Source organism: Aythya ferina, assembly GCF_964211825.1.
Source record: "Aythya ferina genome assembly, chromosome: 7".
In the NCBI taxonomy this organism is placed as follows: Eukaryota; Metazoa; Chordata; class Aves; order Anseriformes; family Anatidae; genus Aythya; species Aythya ferina.
In genome coordinates, this window is record NC_140302.1 from 25,630,497 (window position 1) to 25,642,690 (window position 12,194).

The 12,194-nt window shown below is 43.6% G+C and overlaps 1 long non-coding RNA gene across 3 annotated transcripts in view; it reads left to right on the forward strand.

Annotated features, from left to right (window-relative positions):
* The window catches only part of LOC311439958, a 62,061-nt gene extending 58,178 nt beyond the window's left edge, over positions 1 to 3,883 (forward strand). For all 3 annotated transcript variants that reach the window (XR_014695109.1, XR_014695110.1, XR_014695111.1), the window contains one exon: positions 3,534 to 3,883. This is a non-coding gene — a long non-coding RNA (uncharacterized lncRNA). The remainder of the gene's footprint in view (positions 1 to 3,533) is intronic.
* Positions 3,884 to 12,194: the final 8,311 nt, after the last annotated feature.

Here is a 12,194-nt window from a genome sequence, read left to right on the forward strand (position 1 = left end):
GCAGGCTTGCTGCTGTGGCTACTGACTTGCTCGTGTGACACCTGCAGGTGGGCAGGTCTCCAGCACTCTGACCCTGGCTTCAGAGGAAGCTGGCTGCAGGAACACTTGCTCCTTTGATTCTCACCACCACGCTCTGACTTCAGCAGTGCCAAAGTACTGATACATGCAGAATTAAGTGACTGCTTTTAGCCAGACTGCAGCAGCTCACACAGCGTGATGGGTTCACAATTATACTCTGGCCTACTGCAAACTTGAGAGAGGCATTAACTTTGCTGCAGATCTTTTTTTCACTGCTCTAGTGTTGTTCTCTTGCTGTGTCTGCCTGCTCCTGAGAGCAAGGGGCAGTCCAGCTGTATTTTTTTCACTGTCTGTATTGACTCATAGTTAACATTTCTTGATGTTTTTAATAGAAGTGTAACTCCTGGCCCTTCTGGGAATACACGTCTGATTTTTCAGGTTTTATCTTTCTCATTGATCCTTTCTAGTTACTTCAGCCAAAGGTGAGGGAGTGTTGTGTGAATGATGGAGCAGTTCTTTTTTGTAACTGGGTTGTATGAAAGGGTCAGCTGTTAAGCTGGGATTCTTACAGAAACCCCAGAAATAGGATCTCTCTGCTTTTGTGCAGCCAAGACAATTACTCCAGGGAGAACACTCTTCAATGCACTGAATTCCTGAATTCACCTTTTCACTCATATGCTTTTATATATATATATATATATATTTTTTTTTTTTTTCTCCTCTGGAGGGTGAGCTGGACAAAGATTACATAAGGGACACAATCCTATGAGGTAGAACCCTTTGCAGATATTTATTATGGCCTTTGCAGTAAGAATTGCTCACTACAAGTTACAAGGCAGTGACAATAAATGATTGCTGTACCGGGTTTACTTTAAAAGAATTTGAAATAGATTCTGAGGTAACATGTAGCAGAGCACAGAGGAGGAGAATAACCTGGTGTTTATGTCATCTGATAAGGACCCTTAAGGTCGTCATAACATAGTAAATGGGCCTGTAATTTTACGGCGAATGCTAACAGAACAGAGAAAATCTCCTGTCCTTAGTCCTTGACAACTCTTTGGCATTGCTTGTGGCTACTCTTTTTCTTTTTAGATAGTTATGACTTGGGTTGATAAAAGGTCCAGTAACTTGCTGGACTAATTGGTGGGAGGACATATGTATTTTGTGGTGCAGCCTGAAAAGAAAATTAAAGTTTTATCAGGTTTCAGGAAAAAATATTTCTGTTATTATTCTGGGATGTTATTATGCCATCTGGAACTATTATCCATCTTGTGTGCTTCTAATTCGGAGAAGGCAGTACAAATAAATGTGCAAGAAGGTTACCATACAGTGTTAGGTGCCAGGTTTGTTTCTTTGGTTAACCAGGTGCCATACTGTCTGGACAATATTTTGCATACAACCATCGTTTTAATCTAGGAAATACAACTGCCATAAATCTGAACATTATAAAGCAGCAATTAGGGGATTAGGAAGTAGAGGTATATCTGCTATCCTGCAGAGGCTACAGGCAGGGGAGGAACAAGACATGTTGCTTTTCTGTTTTTTGGTGTAAAATGTGGATCCATATTTTTGTACTAATAAATAAGACATCACAACCAGATGAGAGGTGCAACACTGAGTCAGAGGAAAGTCCTTTAAGAAGGACAAGTCTTTGGGCAGCTGGAAAGTGGTTTTCAGAGATGCATGAAATCATGTCAGTGTGTTCTGTTATTACCTGCAGCACAAACAGGACAGACTCCCAGCTACAGGTGCAATGTAGTACACATGTTAAATCGAGTTGTGATGTAGCTCTTCAACAAGTGAATTTGCTGCATTGCATAGTTACATGGGCTGCCCCATGTGTTCGGTCTCAAAGCACAAACTACTACTGCCTGAACAGAAAATACAGTTCTGCTTCTCCAGGCGAGAGTCATCAGCTTCTGTCTTTGGCTTTCAGAAAAAGAGCATGACAACGATGGAGGACCCTAATTGAAAGAGCCTCCTGGAAAATTATAGGCAAGAGGGTACCTTCTTACCATTTTAGCCTGATTTGTCCCTATTTCAGGTGTGCAAGCACAGTGTGAAGCAGAGCACAGCTGAATGGGGAAGGTGGCAGTGTATCATACTATCATGAGGATCTAGCTGCCATGCACTTGGTCTGGGAGTACTCATTCCTGAGGAGAAAAAATCAGGTCTGCTTTTGACTACATGTTTCTTGAATCCTCTCTTGCAGATCTAGGTTTACCGGAGTCTAGATTTAATGCTCTAGCACTGATCTTTTCTGCCAATTGATTGATGAGGTAGTTGAAAGACTCTTATAGAGTTGCTAATGAGTAGGAACACATGACAATTTTTCCCTATTCCAGCTGTACTGGGGGCAGCAATGTAGGAGGTGAGTTCTGGAAATGGATGCCAGGGCTTCCACCACAGGTTCAAGTTCCCTCACACACGACAGCACTCAGGAATTCATGGCAAAATCTTACATGTTGTACATGTAAGTAAGTTGCTGTCACCTGTTTGAAAGCTCTTTTTTTCCACCTACCCATCAAAGTTCAGCTTAGACCAAACAGTCTGATTCTTCCATGCTGCATTACTCTTTAGGAAGTGGCAATTACCCTGGATGCTGTGCAACATCTGCTGTAGAACATTCTCTGATATGAGGGCATAGTGAAATGGAGACCTGTTTGGGAATAGTGGGCAGTCTGGAAACTGGCTCTGAGGTGCTGGTTAATTGTCTTGAACAGTGAAGCTAGATAGTGGGATTTCCATTTGTCCCCTAACAAAAGGGACATTTTTAATTAGGATAATTGTCTAGCTTCCATGGGAGCTATCCTCAGGAACTGGAAAAGGTAGAGGCAGTGGGAGAAAGGGGACCAGTTAAGTTGGTGTCAATGTCAAAGATATGAGGCTACATCACAATATCACTGCAGAGTTCACTGAGAGACAGGGATACTTTCAAGGGATGATGTAGAGTGCCTCAATTCAGTGTCTACAGTAGACATTAACAGAATGTCAACTCAAATGAAATCTCTGACTCATGCTTTTATTTTTTTTTTAAGCCTTTGTGCCTCATTCTCTAGGTGCCCTTTAGTTTTTCACTGTTCTTGAAGATGTAATTTGATTTCTAGGGCCACCTCCAATTCCCCCATTCTCCTTTATGTGTGTGGAGCTCTTCCACGCTGATTTGTTCCTCCCACCCATCCCTTTGTATAGAATGGGGTGAGCAGCCTCCAACACAGCGTGCCCAAAAAAGGATTGTGCAGTTGTAAGGTGCTTGTCACCATCACACCTCGTTCGCAGCGGGAAGATGACTCAGCTGCCACCCCACATGGCTGGGATGTGTCACCAAATGAACGATGACATTTTCAAATGCGGTGGGATTGGGGACTGGAGGAGAGGGGAGAGGAGGAGTTGGGCTGTGAAGGGGCAGTGGGGAACATCAGTGTTTCCAGTGATCTGAAGCTTTTACTTAAAGGAATATGCAATTTAGAGAAGTGTCACCTGAGCTCATTGTGATCTCTTCTTTTCTTTTGCAGTGAAGGAAAGGCTGGTTCAGTAGTTAGAGTTTTGGCACATGACTTCAGTAATCTAAGTTCAACTCCCCGTTTCTTGAATCTCTCTTAGCCCAGCTCTAAAGCAAAGCTGAAGACATTTCTTCCTCATGAGACCACTGGGAGGCTTCAATCGCGGTCTGTATGTGCTGATGTCAAGGAGTAGATCTGATTGATGGATGCCTCCCGCTACATCACTGTTTGTGAAGCATTTGGAGCTCTTTTGATGCGTAAAGCCGTAAAAGTGCAAAATTTTCTCTCTTCTAGAGAACAAAATGTATTCACTACTTGTGCTGGCATAGTCTGGACTAAAATTAAATCTATTGTGTTAAATGGTACACAGACAAATGAGTCTTAAGGCTCACATGGAAACTAATGCATGGAGACAGCTTGTTTTGAAAGGACAGGCTACTTAAGTGCTTCAGATACTACAGATGGTGAAATAGATGTTGAAAATCCAGTTAGTTTGGGCTTTTGTGTAGAGAGACTTTACAAGTACAGGAGGTTTTCACTCTCATGGATAAAGCTCATATTTATTCTTCGCTGCAGTGGACAGATGCAGGAGCAGTTAAAAGAGGAGTAACTGGGGTATAAACTGGGGTTCAATCCATCACTGACTTCCTTTGCTGCTGTGGGGAAGTCGCTTAGACACAGTGAGCCTCTGTTTATCTGTAAACATGGAAAAAAATAATCCTTATTCTGCCTCACAGTGGTCCTAGATCCTAATGCTCATTTATCAGATTTTTAAAAAAGCCCATTTATGTACCATCCAGCTGTCTGGGACAGTAGAGAGCCTCATCTGGCTGTAGCCTAAAACAAAGTTCCCTGATGCTTCAGAGGTGTTATGGGACCATTTGAGGGTGTCAAACATGAAGTCCTGGCCAGAGTCCAAGTTCAGCGTAGTCCCAACCTGTCTACTGGAAATTGCTCTTCGCGTGTTCAGTAGGGTAAGCTCTTGTCTGTTTTGCATTGCTATTGTGAATCATTAAAAGAGCTGACATGCTTCACCCCAGAGGAGCTGCATGCTATAATTGGTAAATCTTTTTTTAAAGTAAAGCAGCGTGTGGCATTTAAGTGTTTTGCGATTCCTTTTGGGAAAAGGGAACTTATATAAAAGGGTGTAAGGGTACTTTGTTTAGATGAGAAGTGCCTAAATATGTTTGTTCTTTGGTGGAGCTGTAATCATGTATTCAGTGCCTAATGAACAGATGACAGTGATAAATGTTTGAAGAATGTCATTATAGAACAAACATTTCAAGCCAGTAGGTGGAAACGTGGATTCAGCTGGTTTTTAGGAGTCCAGAAACATGAAAGCAAAGGCCTGGAATGAATCTGCTTTGTCAAGAAGTTCGAGTCTGTGCTGTCAAAGGCATTAACTCCTTCGCAGTAAACTCAGTTTAAAACAATCCAGGGATCTCTGTTACCAAAACGTTGTTCTGTAATCCCACTCTTGTGCTGATTAGAAATTATTTTTTATTACCCAGCATAATGTTGTTAGTTCTGTCCTCAGCATTAATCACCTAAGATGTTTATGAAGAACAATCATATCCCTTTTCCCTTTTTTATTGCTGTACCACGTCCTCCTTGTAGGATAGAGTTTTTGTCTTCCTGATCACACTGTGAGCCCTGTTTTGTACCATTTCTGATCTTAACAGACTTTCTGAGTATAGGTGACAGGAACTATCGACGTTTTCCCAGGGGAGAGTTCTTTTAGTGGTCCAGCAGCTCCCTCTCTTACTGGAAAGAAGACACTTCATGGGTTGCAATGACATTTTTCCCCCATTCCTGCATCTTGCTGCTGTCATTTGCTGAGCAACTGATACAGCACGCTCTGTCTTTCTTTTGGTTAGCTCCTGGCTTAAAGCCCCAATTCTTACTGGTCCTTAACTGAGTGGTTTCACTGTGATCCTCCAGAGAACCTGTGATGGTTTGTCCATTCCTGCTCATTTCTGTTACTTCTTGAGTGTAATTTCAGAAGGGGAAACAGAGTGAAACCTGTCCCTATGGGAATCGACTAGTAAATCCCCTCCATCTTCATATTTCCAAGTTTGATACTAGCTATTGCTATTTCCAACTCTTGCAACTCCTTACCCAAATCCCTTCAAACACTTCTTTTCTGGGTTGACTGACAATTTCTGACAGTTAACATAGCTTTCCTGGAACGCAGATAGATGAGGTTTACTCCAGTTCTTGTGCAGAGGAAGCAAACCTTATCAAACGGAGCTATTGTGATCTTGGAGATCTAGCTTTGGCAAAGTCTGCTTCCACTTATCTCTGTCTTTTTTTTTTTTTTTTTCTTCAAAAAAGATTGTGAAATTCTGCACATGGTAGAGGCCAGAATATCTGGCCTGTAGCAACTTGATAATTTATTTTAATCTCTTAGCAGTTTGGTAATGAAGAAAGCAGTTATGAATCTCTGAGGTGAGGTCTGTGGATTCTCACGTGGGTTGCCTAATCTCTCAGACTGGCACAAAGAGAACATCTGGAGTTTTACTTCTTTTCCATGGAACTGGTAATTTCCTGTCCCACATATGCATTTCCAAACATTGCTTTGACCCTATTTTCATTATTATCATCTTTTAGAAAAGCCAAGTTTGACTGCTTAGTTTGTTTTGAGGTCCTGTCTCAATCACTGTAGATCTTTACCTAATGTTAGTTGGGGATTCAGTTCTTCCTTTCCTGATTTTCTTTTAAACATGGAAAAACTCTTCCTGTTAGGTCAGTGGTTTTCATTTCATTTGCTAAATCTTACGTGAAATCTTACGTGAAATCCAGTGACAGGGGAGACCATTTCATGCAAAATGCTAAACTCAGTACAACCAGAACACCCTTCTGTGTGCTAAGAAAGGTAAAGGTGGAGATAAATATTTGAGAAAAGAGATGAGCTGTCCAGCAGGATGAGCATACAGCAAAATGTATCGAGATTCCCTGCAGGCTTCCCAGCAGCAATGCAGCAGGATCTCCTTACAGCCTCGGCTTCTTGAAAGCTTCCACTGCCAGCCTGGCTGGTTTGGGAAGTTTTCCTTTGGGAGTGATGTGTGAGAGTCCTCCTTGTACCCATCAGTCCCTTCAACAGTCTGAATGGGAGGGACCAGCCAAGGGGGAACACCAATTTATCCTTTTCTGCATGCAAGAACTGTGTTTGGTTGCTCCTGTGCCATGCTGGCAGCCTGTGACCTGCATCCTAGGCTGGCAGAAGCCAGGAGAGGTTTGCTGAAGTCAAAGAAGTTGTGCTGATTTACACTCATGGGAGTAACAGATGGATGCTTTCATCCCTGTCTGTTTTCCAGAGCTGGTCCAAACCTGCAAACAAACATTGGGCCAGTGTTTATTTTGTTTGGAAAGGCTGTTTGAATTGATCATGTTGGATGTTGAAGTCATATTTGCCAAATTAAGAGGGCTCACACGGGGGCTTCCCACTGCAGAAGAGTACAGATGCAGAGTGAAGAATGATCCCCTAGAGAAGAGCTGGAGCAGACCACAATTCCCTCGGAACTGCACACAGCAGGCGGCCACACATCATTGTTTCCATTTGCACCCTTTATTACTGAGCAGCCAGATTATTTAAACAAAGGAGTGTTTGAGAAGAAAACAGATGTGAAATGGTTGTGCCATCAGTTATTCCCCACGACTGTTGAGCTGAGGCTATTTCCCTTATCATCCGCCTGTGTTCATTTGTTGTCTTTTGTTTCAGATTGCAAGGGTGTCTTACTGCCTGATGTCTGTGTCGTGTTTTACACAGTCCACATCCAATGACAACTGTCACATTGCTCAGGCAAGCAGGGGAGGACAGAGACGAAATATTATATTATGTAGAGCAATACAGGGAATTCTAGCAGCCCAAGATGGGGAGCTGTGGCTGTGGTGTATGTAATTTCATTTTTCTGGTAGGACAGTTCCACTTCAAAATTTGTCATAGCTGCTGAAACGCCGTCCTTGGCTTGCGAGTGATGGCAGTGCGCACAGGCCCACTGAGTGCTGCCCAGGCTGATAAAGATCTTTGTGTGGACCCTGAGCTAGCATGGGGTATTATTTGATTTTGATTTAAAAAGGGAAGGACTCAAAATGATTGGCTGCAGTGCTGGCAGCTCTTCCCTCCTTCCCCTTCCCTCAGCCTAAGCAAGCCCCTCTGAGGTTAGAGAAGATGAGGATTTATGGAACATCAGCTCCACTTTGACTGTGAGATGAACTGCCTCACACCTACCACCAAGTAAAAGCACGTAGATAGGCAGCAGCAAAAGAGTAGCCAATGTGCAATAAATCTACATATGGCAACTGGCTTCTGGAGCCATCACATCAGGCTCTTGTTCCCTTCCCTCCCCTTGCAAGTAGATTCAGAAATGGAGTAGCTGTAGTTTTCTAGGTGCCCATCAGCTGAACTCAGGCCTTAGTGGTCAGTGAAGGTGGATGCCACATTCCCATGGATTTAAGTAGGAGTTAAGTGCTTCCATGTGTCCTAGTGTATAAATCCTCCTTAGGAGACTGGGCTCATGTGTATGTCTTGGCTATTTGAAGAAGACAAGGGGTGGAAAGTGGAAAGAGTGAAGGCTACTCGAGATGTGAGGTGAAAGCAGAGATCTGAAGTAGGTATAATGAAGATGCCTGACCCCAGCCTGGAAGAAAACACATCACTGACTAACGTGAGACAATGCAGTATGTGAAGCAGGCAAGAACAAGATTTGGAAAGCAGATGACCTCTGCTCATAGCCACTCTGGTAGCTGGAAAATGTCCAAGAGATCTGGACATATTTTTGCATGTTATCTCTAATCACAAGGTAGCTTAGTCATAAATCTTGCTCTGTGCAGACATAAAAGTCCATCTCAGGACTCCAGAGGTTGAATTAAACATCATCTTCCCACCACTGTGTGCCAGCACCTCACTGTATATCACATGTTCATAAGGACAAGGCCTTTATTGCTAGGAAGCCAGTAGCAAGGCAGTGAGTCATGTCTCAGACTGTAACAAAAGTGCAAAAAAAGTTCTCCTGGCAATTTCTGAGGAAGGTTGACATTGCGGTGCGATAATGTGCAGCCCCTACTTGGCTGTGTAAATGGAAAGAATTTTCTAAGAAGTGCATCTGTGTTGTCAAATTGACTTAAAACCAACCTTTTGAACTTCAAGCACAGTAGTAAAGACATTTGAGGGGGAAACTCAGGTGTTTTTGAGTTAACTTTTAAGTTCATGTCTGCACAGCATTCTGCCTGGCAGTCCTGAGTGGCAGCTGGTCAAAATCCTCTGATGGAAAACTTTTGCTAAACTTTTGTTTTCTTCAAGTCTGCTTGTAAAAAAAGTTTAGTTGCTTCTAAAAAGCACAAATAAAACGTTGTTTTTCAGAAAAGCTTTTAAGTAAGTTCTCGTTATCTTCTGAAAAATGTGTTTTTGCTTTTTAAAGCTTCTGAGAGAGGTGGGAGGAGTGAGCAACTTTCTTGCTTCCCCCTTTCTTTGTGCGAATAGGAACAGACTGCAAGAAGTGGGAAAAAAATGAAGCAGTCATAAAAACTTGCTGCAAAATTATTGCCATTTTTAAACACGAATATCTTAGTTTTAAATCTTCTCTGTGAGAAAGAGAAACTGCCAATGGTTTTAAATATTGAAGTTAAAAAATGCACTTTATTTAAAAATTTGAAAAGAAAGTAATGTTTTTCCAAACCAGGTCTTATTTTTTAGGTAAAATTTCATATAAATAAGGGGAAAAAATGTGGCATGTTATCTCTAGCTTCTCCAAGCAGCACATCATGAGTTACCAAGAAAGCTGAAGTGTGGGGATCCCTGAGCAGCATCTAGGGGAGCCTGCCCTGGTAGGTGGAAAGCCAAGGTAGAACCTGAAATCTGAGCAAGCTCTGGGACAGGGCAGGGAAGATGCTCCTTGGGGCTCTGCTGCCTGCTGTCACTGCTGCAGCGTGGGCTGGTGGGCTGCTGTTTTGTGGCAGCTGGGGTTGGGACGTGCCTGCAGCATGGGGAGCTTCGGAGCCAGAGGGTGGCTCTGGCTGCAGCAGCAGGCAGGCACAGAAGCAATTGTAAACATTTATCCATCGCCTGATCCACAACCAGCTTTAATCTGTAGGGCGTGTACTTCTCAATAAATCTAACACTAACGTTAAGTCAAACTATTATTACTAATTGCATAAATTAATTATTAATTTTCTCCCTTTCAGATCTACCTGAATACTATGATGCTAGACCTCAAGGATGGGGGGAAAAATGACGTAAGTCCTGATCCTAGCATCTCTGCTTTCTTTACAGATCTCCCACGTCTCCAGCTTTTGCTGACGCCTGACGGCAAACCAAGGTGCTGCATGCTTATATTAGCTGACCCCGAACATCTGGGAAGGGAAGGCAGCTGGAGGCCTGGGGCTGGCAGCTTGTGTCAGAGCTGGAGGCTGGAATTCTCTGCCTCTGCACATGTGAGTAGGCTGCTCTGGTTCCTGTTATATTCCCTCTACCTCCTTCCTAGGGAGGTGTAACATCCTTCTGAGATGCACAATTTCTGAAAGTGCTGTTATAGTAACAGTTGCTATGGTGGAAAACCACTGTGCCCAGCATCCCCACCCTTCTGCTGCTAGAATTCGCCTCCCTGCTACCACAGACGCTGGGAGCTGCAGGCACAGACTTGCCATGGGCGTGCAGAGCTCCTCTTGTCGCCTGCCTCTACATTGCACTCTCTATAGTCTGCCTGATAGCTCTGATTGCTCCCAGGGGTCACAATCAAGGGGGTCAACCTGCAAAGTCTGTTCTTCCCACCACAAACCCTTCTGACAGTATTGAGGTTGGCTCAGAAACATGAGAGCTTGGTTTTAAAGAGTGAGGTTTGGATGGCTGAGAACTCGTGTCTCATCCTCGTCTAATGAAAGGGTTTAACTCTTGCTCTGCATGGTGTGCTATCAGGCACATGGGCTAGTGGAAAGCAGGATAAAATCAAGTCTGTGATTCGTGGCGTGTATTCCCACCTGCACCCTGATGTGCTGGTTTGTGTGCCATGCTAATATGAAGCTCTTTAAGCATGGATGCATGGGGCTAGGTAGTGTGCACTGCATCCCAAACCCACATGCAGAATAAAGCTGCATTTGCCCTCCAGCTCAGTCAAGACAGTCGGGTTTGGTGGCTGCAAATTACTCATTTCTCTTCCTACACTCTGTGTTGTGTGCTTAGCATGAAAACAGTTTTTGGCAGTGACAATCTGTACCACATCCAATATGACAGAGTCCCAGATGCGGCTGCAGTCTTTAAGTGCTGTTGCAGTAGCTCTGCTAATGAGTTCTTGCCAGAACTACTAAACCAAATCCTGGGGATGCGGATGTGCTTGCATTACGAGGCAGTTCTCCCTCATCTCTCCTAACTGGATTCCCTGTTTCCCAAAACCAACGCTGACATCAGGTACCTGCACCCAGCCACATGGATGATGACCCCTTCCCTAAGCTGAATCGTTCCTGTCTTAAAAGAATGGAAAATTTTGTGACTTACCCTGGGGCAGTGGGGTGTAGCTGGCAGCCGTAAAACAACAACAAAAACTGACAGTAGTGAATAAAGAAAGTGCTTTTCTAGATGATGGGGAGTTCAGGATGCGCTCACAATTGAGCTTTTGTTTGCTGTTGTTCTTCTTAACTAACTGAAAACCCAGGGAGTGTGTTGGGGGAAGCTACTTTGATATGTTGGGTGCTCATCTGTCCGGGAGGATGTGGTCTGCTCAGGGTGGACCGTTTCCTTCTCTGCACAGAACAGAGCAAGGATTGTCCGCGTATGAGAAAGTCGGAACTGTGACCCTTCAGAGCATGGCCTTGTTACTTCAGGCCTTTGTGTTTGGAATCAGGAGTTTCTTTAGCTCTGAATTTGTGCTGTGCTCTAAGGCAAATGGATGAAAAACATAACCCAAGAAAAAGGTCAAGGCTTTTTTGCGTTTGCACTAATGTTACCCCCTTCATATGCTTGTTTTTTTTTTGTTTTGTTTTTTCCTATTTTTTTTCCCCCAGTGAATGCATTTTTGTTGTTGCTGTTTTCCCCTGAAGTTTGCAATTTCTGTGAAAGCAAATCTGGGACTTTGCTTTCAGAACCCAGGGAGGCTGGGCTTTAAAGGAATACTTACCATCACCCTTAACATATGTACTTGGGCAAAGCTGAATTTTTCAATTTTTGGCATTGAATATTCTTTGATCATGATTTTCATTTGACACTCCAGTTCTTCCACTTAAGATGCAAAACTTAGGAGCTTTGGTAGGGGAAGAGAATGTAGCTCCTTATGATGTGATGTCAATGAAAGGCGACATGGAACAAGGTAGCACCCCCAAATTCTCCTCTGTTTGTACCCAAATTCATCAGCCCAGTGAGCAATCTCTCTCCCTCACACCTGAGGGCTGCACTGCTCTGCTGCTGTGGTGAGGTCTCCACAGCTCTGCACAAGTTGTCCAGCTTTGCAGGATCTCTGCTCGGCTTTGTGCTGGCCAGCCTGTGCTCCTGGCTGGTAGCTCTGCCTCCGGCCCTGCCTGTACTAGTTGAAATGAAGACAAGAAAGGACAGTGGAGTTGTTCCAGCACCTTCCTTTTGTCTTGGGGCCATCCTAACTCTGCGGGGATTTTTAAAGCTGTGCTGTTTTTCTCCTTCTAGGAGAAATACCTCTGTGCATGTTTTTCCTGCTTGCAAAGTTTTGTTTT